A 13591-nucleotide genomic window follows, 5' to 3' on the forward strand; every position below is an offset into this window, starting at 1 on the left:
ATTTCCTTGCAGTCCAAGGAACTCTCAAGAGTCTTATCCAACACAACAGTTTAAAAGCATCAATTCTGTGCTCAGTCTTCTCTGTGTTTCAGCTCTCACATCCATGCATGCCTACTGGAAAAACCATAGCTTTGACTGGATGGACCTTTGTTGGCAAGTGATATCTCAGCTTTTTAATATGCTGTCTAGGTTTGTCATAACTTTTTTTGTTTTTCCCCACAAGGGGCAAGTGTCTTTTAATTTTATGGCTGCAGTCACCATCTGCAGTGATTTTGGAGCCCAAGAAAATAAAGTCTGTTACTGTTTCCATTGTTTCTCCATCTATTTTTCATGAAGTGATGGGACCAGATGTCATGATCTTAATTTTTTGATGCTGAGTTTTAAGCCAGCTTTTTCACTCTCCTCTTTCACTTTCATCAAGAGTCTCTTTAGCTCCTCTTTGCTTTCTGCCACAATGGAAGTGTCATCTACATATCTGAGGTTATTGATTTTCTCTGAGTGGCAGCTAAATTTTTTTTTAGTTTATTTTTGAAAGTACCCTTAAAAATGTGATAACACCAAATGTCCCTTAAATATTTTATTCCTCGATTTATTTGCCCTACCCATCAATTCATAAAATCATAGAGCTGAAAGAGATCCACATGTCTCCTTTTGTTTATGAGAAAGAAACTAAGAGAAACAAACATATGTGTCCTAGATAGTCCAAATAATTGTTGGAAAATTTCAAATAGGATTTAGCTTTTCCAATCTCCATTTCAGGGATTCTCTCAATGAGTTCCTAGCAAAACATACAATCATTTGGATGTATTTATTGAAATTCTGCTTACTGACGTGGTAAAAAACTTTGTCATTTTTTCTGACATCTAAGTGCCTTATAAATCAGCTGGAAAGATATAAAGTATGAAATAATTAATCAAGTGATTGCCACTGACCATATTCCTACTTATACACTTCAGAGAAAGCGAATATCAGTTTAGGATATGGTGGGAAAGGAGCCCTAAGTGAGGAGGCTGACCTTAACTAAACACTTCAAAATAGAATGATTTCTGATGGAATATGTGGAAAAAGAGAATATTTTAGGGGAGGATATCAGTCTGACCTTAACCTGTATGCTATGAAATTTTTATAGGTATGCCAGTAATTTCTGAACAATTTGTTAAATTTATTGTTATTACAAAATTCAGGCTCAGGTCTCTGGTGATGGCTGTCAGATGGAATGTTGAGCTGAGCGGGGATAAAGTGGACAAGTAGCTGATCAGTGTAAGAAGGATGTACAAGGTATGGTTCAATGTTTAGCTAACAGCAAAGAGAGGTTGCTTTTTTTCTCTTATATCTGTGAGAACTTTGTTTTATGAAAATAGACAAGGGAATTATCAAGGAGGAAAATGGTGCCATTCCAACAGTTGTAGCACAAGACAATTAAATAATAGATGGAATAGCTAATTTTCCAAAGATGTACTAAGCCAAGAGTGATTATGTAGTCAGTATTACTGATTTGTTTGATGGTTCCTACAAGAACAGACCCAAAATACTAATTAAAAAAAATAGGTTCCAAAAACAGAAATTTGTTGGTCTCATAGGAATGTCTACAATGACTGTCAGGAGTCAGTAAAGATATGAAGGAGATTCGGTCTGGAATATGGCCTGAATTGATGTGGGAAAGGAAACTGGGCTCCCAGTCAAATGGAGGAGAAACTGACAAGCATATTCTCTAGACTTCATTGGAATTTTTGTTGTTGGTTTCAGTAAGGTTTAAGTTACAATGGAATTCAGTCTCATTGTTGTCCCTAAGTTTCCTTTAGAAAACAATATAAAGTACTTATTTTGGTCAAGCAAACCAAAAATAAATCACAATATCTAAAACTTAAAGAGATGGAATAGTCTTCCCAGGCTGCCATAGACCTGAAACTTGTTACTGTGTCCATCCAGTATATTAAAAAACATGATCTCCATCAACAGGAATCATATTACCTTAAATATATGTATAATGATCAGTCTTTTTCTTATTCTTGACATGGTTTGCAGATAAAAGAGCCTATGAACCTACAAGGAGTGAAACTTAAACACTGAAATGAAAACAATGATAGCAATAGGAAGGCCCGAAAGGGTTTTAGTTTTATTAGAATCACGATAGACCAACGAGTTAAGAGAAGCCAGTTCAGTTCAGTTCAGTCGCTCAGTCGTGTCCGACTCTTTGCGACCCCATGAATTACAGCACACCAGGCCTCCCTGTCCATCACCAACTTCCGGAGTTCACCCAGACTCACGTCCATCGAGTCAGCGATGCCATCCAGCCATCTCATCCTCTGTCGTCCCCTTCTCCTACTGCCCCCAATCCCTCCTAGCATCAGGGTCGTTTCCAATGAGTCAACTCTTCGCATGAGGTGGCCAAAGTACTGGAGTTTCAGCTTCAGCATCAGTCCTTCCAATGAACACCCAGGACTTATCTACTCTTCTCCTAAGAGAAGCCAGTTGCAAACAAAAAGCAGAGAATAAGTTAATATGCATTTAATAAAAGACCCAGGGTTTTACAAAGAAAATATATGCATTTAAAATAATCAAAGATTATTATAAAATGTTACACAACTATATCACCCCCCAAAAGATTAGGAAATAAAGGAAAAAAGATGCTAACAGGGTGAAATTGGAAAGTTAATATGATTACATTAATAGCTAAATTGCTGCTGCTGCTAAGTTGCTTCAGTTGTGTCCGACTCTGTGCGACCCCAGAGACAGCAGCCCATCAGGCTCCCCCGTCCCTGGGATTCTCCAGGCAAGAACACTGGAGTGGGTTGCCATTTCCTTCTCCAATTCATGAAAGTGAAAAGTGAAAGCAAAGTCGTTCAGTCGTGCCTGACTCTTAGCGACCCCATGGACTGCAGCCCACCAGGCTCCTCCGTCCATGGGATTTTCCAGGCAAGAGTATTGGAGTGGGTTGCCATTGCCTTCTCCGCTAACTAAACTGATACCTATCTAAAACAGCCATTACAAATCTTCAGGCAATGCTAGAGTTTGCAATACGGTGACTTTTTAGTCTATTTTTTAAAAGTATAACCAGCAGATAAATATATCCTGACAGGATCAAACAATAACATTTCTAAGAGTATTTAGAACATGCTATAATTAATTATTAGTTCTCACTGAGTGCATTTTGCTAAAAACGCTCTTAGAAAAAGACTTAGATGGTAACAGGCTCAACATTGAAATATTTTCAATAAACTAAGGAAAGACTTGCATTTTAAAATAGAATGGAGAACTCACATGACAAGAATGCTGTTTCAAAGAGCTGGTCATCATGATTTTGAGGGGAAAAGTTAATGATTTTTCACCCTGGCTGTAGTCTGGCAAAACTAAATCACAACAATTTATGAATACACAAAATTAAAATGTAAAACTAAAGTAATAGAAAAGTGGCAAGCAGAAATGTGAAGATGGGGAGAAAAAGAATGCTAAACTTTTATTCCTAAACATTTCAGGAACTCATTAGGAAGCAAATATTGGAAAGTATTGAAGATTTTAAAGCAAAAGTAGTAAATAGAACATGAGAATAAAGAAAAACCACTGTTGGTGGTGGGATATGTCTATATTGTTGGTAGTGGGTTGTGGATGTGTGTTTGTGTGTGTGTGCGTGCACGTGCATGTGTGAGAAAGAGAGAGACAGAGAAACTCAGTCCCCAAAGGATAACAACCAACAGGGTTTTGTGGCTAGATTTAAAATAACCACAAGTTGATCTGTTAAGCTTGGTGGTAAGACAACCACGTAGCTTTAAAAGAACACCCATACTCTGTAGGGTCATGTACTTTCTTTCAGGTATTAACATGCATAATTGTGGATTAGTAGTGTTCTTAAGATTTGGCATTGCATGGCTCATTATGACAGAATCATCAAATCATGGATCAAATCACACATCTAGTTTAATAAGTCTAATATTTATATTGTGGGATATATAAAATGTAGCTACACTTTGGGATACTAAGATATCCAGAGACACCTTTCAAACTGCACTAAGAAAACACACTGCACTATAGTTTTATAAATCTTACATGCTCACTTAGAATAGTGAGACTAAAAAGGAATTTGAAAATAGAGGAAAAAAATGTAAAAACCCTTTGGATTCAATAAAGTGATTCTGATGTAAGAAAATAATTTAAAAAGTGGGATTGAAAGGGAGGATATGTATATGGGAGGTAGACTTCCAAGAACACAGAAAGGGCAGACTTTTAATTGTGCAACCATGGAATATTTGTAATGAGCCTGAAATATCACCATGAACATAGAGTGGGCCTGTGGATTCAAGTGGATCTTTGAGAACATAGAAAACAATATGCTATCCTGTATCAGCATCATTCATGCATTTCTTAAGATTCATTGATCTCTGTCTCTTTGCTTGCTAACTGTGAAAAAAGAAGATGCAGAAACAGTTGAAAAAGAGTTCCAAGAAAGTATAATTACTCATTTCCCTCCTTTTTTTTGCCTCTTATATTATGGATGGCTTAAAGATGACCAACTAAGTGAGAGAGTGGAGAAACAGCAGGGCGCAGAACCGTATCTGTTATAAAGGAAAAACAAAGAAAAAGAAATGTGTCTCAACTATTGGTGACCAGATTACTTCAAAATATAATTCAATTTTATGATAGAAGATAAAATTTGAACTTTGACTCCTTGAGACACTTTTCAAAGGATTATTCTTGACTTTTGCCTGTACCTGTATAGACTCAAGTACTGCTGAGATCATTCCTGCCTATGAATAAATAGCATTGAAACAACATAGTAACTGATATCCTACTTCTACTATGTTAATGCAGTTATAAACAAGAAAAAATCTCAGGGTCAGTATTTTTACACATTGTAGAAAATCAGGCAAACCTGAGTCTAGACAGGTAACTACTATATTTCCCATTTTCAAATACTGACCCTTCCAATTCAGTGGAGTAGCATGTTATCTGTGATGAAGTGGTGTTCCTAGGCAACAAGGGTAGTCCCTGCGACTCTTGGGCAGAAGGAGCTGCTGCTGTGGTAAATCATTCACCAAACCTGTATTTGTTTATAAATAGCTAGTACCTTGGAGAAGGCAATGGCACCCCACTCCAGCACTCTTGCCTGGAAAATCCCATGGACGGAGGAGCCTGGTGGGCTGCAGTCCATGGGGTTGCTAAGAGTTGGACAAGACTCAGCGACTTCACTTTCACTTTTCAGTTTCATGCATTGGAGAAGGAAATGGCAACCCACTCCAGTGTTCTTGCCTGGAGAATCCCAGGGACGGGGGAGCCTCATGGGCTGCCATCTATGGGGTCGCACAGAGTCGGACACGACTGAAGCGACTTAGCAGCAGTACCTACCACTGTCCAACTCAATGGACATGAATGTGAACAAATGCTGGGAGATAGTGAAGGACAGGGAATCCTGGCATGCTGCAGCCCAGGGGGTCACAAAGAGTAGGACATGACTTAGCGATCAAACAAAAACCACCACTGTCTTCCTGCTGAGAGTCACAAATGATAGCAAAACCTATTAATAATATTTAACGAATGAATATTGGGTTTTGAGGAAAATTATTCCGAGGAGTCAGTCAAGGGCTTCACAAACTACAAAGGAGTTCATCCAACCAAAAAAAAAAAAAAAAAAGGTTAATAATTCCTGACTACGGAGAAGGCAATGGCACCCCACTCCAGTACTCTTGCCTGGAAAATCCCATGGATGGAGGAGCCTGGTAGGCTGCAGTCCATGGGGGTTGCTAGGATTGCTAGGAGTCGGACACGACTGAGCGACTTCACTTTCATTTTTCACTTTCATGCATTGGAGAAGGAAATGGCAACCCACTCCAGTTCTTGCCTGGAGAATCCCAGGGACGGGGGAGCCTGGTGGGCTGCCGTCTCTGGGGTCGCACAGAGTCGGACACGACTGAAGTGACTTAGCAGCAGAGACAATAAAGAATTATATAAAATCAGAATTTGATTAGGAAGGTCAGAAAAATTACCTGTCTATATAGATATCATCCCTACCATGAAATGTTGAGGTTTAACCAATTGAAAAATATTAATGTGATGGGAATTCTCCATCTATCTATATTAGGGAATGCATGCAAGGTCAAAGCAGAAGTCAAATTCTAGGTGATGTCTGCTTGTGTTTTAACATTTTCTGCAAGTGTTTTCCTAACACTAAGTACTGAATTCCTTCATACCATTTCAGACATGCCTGTCATCATGTACTGTCTTCAAATATTTTTCTATATTATTGAATTATCAGATCAAACACTATTATCTCATTACTTCTCATTTTGCTATTCCTGCTGCTTTTTACACTTGTCAATATTAATGATCTTTCTCTTTTGGATATGCTCATGATAATCAAGGGAATTTTAAAATATCATAAAAATTAAATTGAATATCTTTAATTCAAGTACACTTTGTTTTGCTTTTTGACTTATGAGTCTCATTTCTATATAAGGTAGATAATTACAGTCCTCAATTCATGACAAACTAGAATCATTGGTCTGTTTTATCTGAGGTTAACAGTTTTCCACTCGAGCCCCTCCTTCCAGCCTCTATCACCAACAGGAACCCAATCTAATGTGTTTAATATCTGACTTCAGTATGGTGATACTATATGTGATTACAGTATGTTAGTTTAGAAAAGTGATACTGTGTTATATTCTTGTTTTCTTTCTCACATTTTCCTATGCAAAATCATCTCTTTAGAACCTATTCATCCTGATCTGTAACACATGCACAATGACTTGAGTGAGTTTGATTGCCGTGTAGTGTACTGTTCTATGCTTCTACCATATGAGCTTCCCACCCCCCACAAATTACCATGATTAACAGTCCTATCTGTGTCCTCCATAGATATGAGTCATATCCATGGCCCTGTGGGAGAGAGTCCCTGTGGACACACTAAGAAGCGTTATTGCTAGGTCAGAAGGAATAGGTTGCTGTGTTATTTTTCAGAAAGGTTGCAATTGTCAAAACAGAGTAATTTATTAAGGCTTTTATTTCCCCATGTATTTTTTTTTATTAAACTTAGTATTATTGAGCATATAAAAAACGTACTAGTTTTTATGGAGAAAAGTAGAATCCCACAGGCATTTCTCTGATCACACTATCAGTTGATCATATTATTCTTACAACAAAGCTACATAGGATCGCCTTTTGTGATATATGCCTCTACATATATTTGGACCATTTTTCTGTTGTGTTTCCTTGATAACTAATGAGAATTCCTTGTAATGTTAGATATATTATTCATGTTTCTGGTTTAGGCCTCCAGTGGGTTCCCCTTTAGAAGGTTTGTCTGTTGTATTCTTCATTGAATAGAAATTTTTAATTTTGATATAGCTGTTATACTATTTGTTAAGCCTTTGGTTTGTGCTTCTGCATTTTTATTGAAGAAATTTCCATCCCAAGATCACAAATATATTTTCATGTTTTTACTATTTACCTTATAGTTTTACGTTTCCATTTACATACTTAATTAATCTGGATTTTATTATTCTATGTTATTTGAAAGAAGGGTTGCATTTTAGTTTTTCCTATCAGACAGCCAGTAGTACAAACTCAATCACTTAAAAATGATCTACTTCTCTCACTGATCCCTGATGTCACAGCTACCACATAACACTACCCTCTTGTTGTCCAGTCACTAAGTTGTGTCCAGCACTTTGCAACCCCATGGACTGCAGCACACCTGGCTTCCCCATCCTTCACTATCTCCTGGAGTTTGCTCAAAGTCATGCCCATTGAGTCAGTGATGCCATCCAACCATCTCATCCTCTGTCAGCCCCTTCTTCTCCTGCCCTCAATCTTTCCCAGCATCAGAGTCTATTCCAATGAGTTGGCTCTTCACATCAGGTGGCCAAAGTATTGGAGCTTCAGCTTCAGCATTAATCTTTCCAATGAATATTCAGGGTTGATTACCTTTAGTATTGAGTGGTTTGATCTCCTTGAGTCCAAGGGACTCTCAAGAGTCTTCTCCAGCACCACAGTTCGAAAGCATCAGTTCTTCAGTGTTGCTTCAGGGCATTCTTATTTTTCCCTGATTTTATTTGTCTGTTCCTGTACCAGTACATGCTTTTTATTGCTGTGGTATAGTATGCATTAAAAAGAATACATTAACATTTTTCTTCTACTTACTCAGAAATTTCTAGGAGGACAAAATGTTTATTGGTTGCATTTTTTCCATCAATATAAAATTTGCTATATTCAAGCATGCTGAAAAACAACACATTAAAAAAAAAACTTTATTGCCCACTCTATGGCATGTCAATGTATAATTGTGCTCTGCATTGGAACCACTCACCCCTGGTATTTGGTATGTTAGTATAGGAACTGGCAGCAGTATTTTAATATTTGATTTAGAAAAAAATATGAGTATTGAAGCTCAGCCAGCCACATATTCCTCCACAGTCTTTATGTTGTCCATCACTTCTCAAGAACTTAATATGAGATAGTTTGTTAGCTCTTAACCAAAATCCTTTATAATACTCTACTTTTTCTCTGCTGATCCTACTCCTTTTTTTACCTCTACTAGCAAAAAGTATATGAAAGGGCTTGATAAATGTGAAGGTTCTTATACATTACATTGCCAATATAAAGAGTGGTGTTTTGGGGACGTCCTTCATGGTCCAGTGGTTAAGACTCTGCTCTTCCAATACAGGGGACTCAGGTATGATCCCTGACTGAAAACTAAGATCCCACATGCCTTACAGCACAGGCCCTTCCCACCAAAAAACAGAGTGATGTTTTATAGATAATAATAGCAACAAAGCTTTGTGTTTATATAATGCTTTATAAGTTTATGCAGTAAGAATGTATTCCTTCCTTTACTGATGAGAACTCTGACTCAAAAATTTTTCTTATCCTAAATTATAAACAAGGAATCTGAGACTTAGTGCGGTTCTCTTAATCTTTTGAGATACTAAGGCTGAGTGAAAGGCAGAATAAGAACTGTACCTCAGATCTCTCTTTCTTTAGCATGCTGATGCCATTTCATTGTTTGTACTGGCAGAGAAGCCTTGTCTACTCCAGCAAACCACAGAGAGACCCCTATAATCCACTATAGGTTGCATTAAACTAGTACCTCTGGGTAAGAAAGATAACCATGCATAATGTTTTTATGCCTGATTTATAAAAGAATATAGTATATCTTTCAGGCAAACCAGATTGTGGTAACAAGAGCATTAATAATCCTCTATTGGCAATATTGTTCTAATATTACCAAGTATTCACTCTCCTTCTTAAATCCTTTTTTTTCCCTGGCTCAGCTTATGTCATACGTTCTTCTGGATTTGCACACTTATGCCAGATAAAAGCTTTCCCTCACAGACAAAAGTTGGCAAACACATATATCGAGACAAATGCAAGAGGTACTATGGCATTTGTGAGGCTCAGAATATTAGGAACATATGATCACTGATGATAAACAGACTAAGAAAAACTAAAAATGTGCACATTAAGCCCCAATTTTCTGAAATGGTGATGTGAGAAATCTTTGATTTGTTGCCTCTAAGAACTTTCTCACCAAAATGAAGATAACAAAATAATTTAAATACTTCTAAATATTTTAAATATTCATGAAGAAATGAATGATAGGATAAAATCTATTTTTCATGTTCTTCATTACATCATATATATACAATGCATTTTTTATATATGTATATATATGCACTCATCTCACACACTAGTAAAGTAATGCTCAAAATTCTCCAAGCCAGGCTTCAGCAATATGTGAACCATGAACTTCCTGATGTTCAAGCTGGATTTAGAAAAGGCAGAGGAACCAGAGATCAAATTGCCAATATCCGCTGGATCATGGAAAAAGCAAGAGAGTTCCAGAAAAACATCTATTTCTGCTTTATTGACTATGCCAAAGCCTTTGACTGTGTGGATCACAACAAACTGTGGAAAATTCTGAAAGAGATGGGAATACCAGACCACCTGATCTGCCTCTTGAGAAATTTGTATGCAGGTCAGGAAGCAACAATTAGAACTGGACATGGAACAACAGACTGGTTCCAAATAGGAAAAGGAGTACGTCAAGGCTGTATATTGTCATCCTGCTTATTTAACTTATATGCAGAGTACATCATGAGAAACACTGGACTGGAAGAAACACAAGCTGGAATCAAGATTGCTGGGAGAAATATCAATAACTTCAGATATGCAGATGACACCACCCTTATGGCAGAAAGTGAAGAGGAACTCAAAAGCCTCTTGATGAAAGTGAAAGAGGAGAGTGAAAAAGTTGGCTTAAAGCTCAACATTCAGAAAATGAAGATCATGGCATCTGGTCCCATCGCTTCATGGGAAATAGATGGGGAAACAGTGGAAACAGTGTCAGACTTTATTTTTTGGGGCTCCAAAATCACTGCAGATGATGACTGCAGCCATGAAATTGAAAGATGCTTAATCCTTGGAAGGAAAGTTATGACCAACCTAGATAACATATTCAAAAGCAGAGACATTACTTTGCCAACAATCATCTAGTCAAGGCTATGGTTTTTCCTGTGGTCATGTATGGATGTGAGAGTTGGACTGTGAAGAAGGCTGAGCGCCAAAGAATTGATGCTTTTGAACTGTGGTGTTGGAGAAGACTCTTGAGAGTCCCTTGGACTGCAAGGAGATCCAACCAGTCCATTCTGAAGGAGATCAGCCCTGGGATTTCTTTGGAAGGGATGATGCTGAAGCTGAAACTCCAATACTTTGGCCACCTCATGTGAAGAGTTGACTCATTGGAAAAGACTCTGATGCTGGGAGGGATTGGGGGCAGGAGGAGAAGGGGACAACAAAGGATGAGATGGCTCGATGGCATCACTGACTTGATGGACGTGAGTCTGGGTGAACTCCGGGAGTTGATGATGGACAGGGAGGCCTGGTGTGCTGCGATTCATGGGGTCGCAAAGAGTCAAAAACAACTGAGCGACTGAACTGAACTGAACTGATGTATATATATATCTCCTAGGGACAAGGCCGAGCCCCTGCACCTTTGTAATAATCTCTATTACCACTATCTTTACCTCAATAACTCTTTCCCAATAACTCTGGGCCCTATGAAAATAACAAATAATGTAGCCTCTTAACACACATCTCATAACACTGTGATCTATTCTATACGTTACTTTCACATTAATTCTTGTGTCAAACAATTCCATTGAAGATTTTCCTTCCCTAATCAAGTTTTGTGAGCCTGTAAACAGCCCAAGGACAGATTTTGATGACCTAGGCCCATTCACCATGCCACTCTGCCTGCTTTTTTGTGGCTATGCCTTTGTTATGTATGGTTGGCTTTTAATTGCTCCAGAGCCTTCAGATAACATGTCAGCAGAATACATTTCTTACCAGCTTCTCCAGCAACCACATTGGTTCAACATCGGATGCTTTATGTGTGTCCCAAGCAAGATCCATTAATATCCACCCTAATCAAAATTCATTTGCTTCAACTTTTATTATATTTAAACGTTTGACATCAGAGCATGAATCAAGGTATAATGATGGAAAAAGGAATTTACAAGCATTCTTTTGCACAGTTCTGATAGGCACAAGTATCAGTTGCCATGATTTAGTCTCATCTACCAATAACACTTCAAATTTTAACCATCAATGTATCAGCTGTGAGCACTTAGTCTTATTATTAGCTGTGAGTACTTAGCTGTGAGTATTTATTGGGTGCCAACGTGGAAGCCAGCTCTCAGTGCACAAATCACTACATACATAATAGATGCCTTTAGATGAGGGACCAATCCCATCACTTCTTTTTAAGTCTATCAGTGATTGGTCACTGCATATCTGTTAATTCGGTTCACCCACAGACAATAAAAGGTACAGTTCAGTTACTTCCTTGTCTCCCAGTGATAAAACCCATGTGACATTTTACAAAAATGGACATTCAGAAGAGGAATCAAAGTGAAGCAAACAAATGATGAATGATAATGCTGGAAGTAGAATATGAATTGGACAAAAATAGATGTGTAAAAAAATGGCTGACCTGGGCATGTTGACATGACCCTAGTTGGAGACAGTCTACGTGAGAGCCAGGACTTAGCAAAGGGGAACTTTATATAAATGAAGAAAGTGGTTGTGACAAAAAGGATAAAGACTCTCCCAGGGAACAATGCAGGCAAAACACTTCACATGAAAGCAACTCCTGGAGTTATTTCACAACACTGAAATCACAAAGGATAAAATGTCAGAAGCATATTCAAAGTTGGGAAGAAGCATGATGTTTCTCCAAGACTTAGGAAAAAAATGGTAGCTCCCTATCCCATTACATGACAAAAAGAAGGCTAGCACTGTTCAAACAACCACTTGATAGGTTTTTTTAATGTAAAATAAAACACTGTAATTCTCATTTTTTCAAGTGGTTGAAATTACAGTATAAATATATAATAATTGTACATTAAAATGTATTAATGTTTTAAACTAACATTAACAGAATTTTTAATGTTCCAACAAAATTTTTGAAACTCGCAGAACAATTGTAATTTTCCCTTTTGATTGTTGTTATGATCACTTTATACAGTTTCAATTTATATGTTCATTTTTTGCAGTCCCATACTGTACAAAATGAGGAATACACACACACACACTGACACACACACAGACGTGAATGTGTGTATCTGTGTGGTGGTGGTGTGTGTGTATTTTGGGATATAAAAATGACAAATCTTTTCAAGTAAAATTTAGATGTAAAGTTTATAAAATATAAAATGACTAACGCCACATATATTTTATATTCAAGTTATAGATTACTAAAAAAGTCATGAAAAGCAATATTTTTATTGACATGATTATATTTATAAAACCTTAATTGGAGCTTCTCAAAGTTTATCTTTCAATTCAAATGTTTTCAATACAGTTTTAAAATGCTCATATAACCAAGTATTGAGTTCATATGTCTCTGCCAAATATACCAACCTCGCTGGCAAGTGCACCTATATGGCAGTATAATAGCAAGCACTTTCCGAGCCCTCCTGCCAAAAGGAATATTAAGTGGTTTCAACAGTGAATTTCAGCCACTCATATTGAATACAATGCTGCAATCCTTTGCCTTCTAGAAACAGGATCTTTAATACATTCTGCCTGCTGTGATTCTGTGACTCAGTTATCATACAGATATGAACAAACCATACTCAATAATGGAATATATATTGCAATCCATTGTGCAAATAAAATGCAAATTTTCCTTGATATTGAAGTTTTGTAGAGCAAGATATTACCTATCTCTATTTTCAGGGTTAAGGCTATCAAAAGTTGTTCATCTGTATACATATATGCTACTTTAAAAAACACACACACAAAAAAACAGAACACAAAACCCTCTTGTGGTACTGAAATCTTGTCCACATGTTCAGTGAATACTGCTTAATCAATAGATTTGAGAATCGAAAGTTTAAGTCATTCTAATATTCTTAATAACCCACAGTTACTCTACATTAGTCTTCAAATATTAATGTTTCACAAAAATAGGCACCAATAAAATTGCCTTTAATATAGTTCTTGATGAATTAGAAGACATTTTAAGATATTCTTAATGCAAGGAGATCCAACCAGTCCATTCTAAAGGAGATCAGTCCTGGGATTTCTTTAGAAGGAATGA

The sequence above is a fragment of the Bubalus kerabau genome, chromosome 9, assembly GCF_029407905.1.
Source record: "Bubalus kerabau isolate K-KA32 ecotype Philippines breed swamp buffalo chromosome 9, PCC_UOA_SB_1v2, whole genome shotgun sequence".
Lineage (NCBI taxonomy): Eukaryota > Metazoa > Chordata > Mammalia > Artiodactyla > Bovidae > Bubalus > Bubalus kerabau.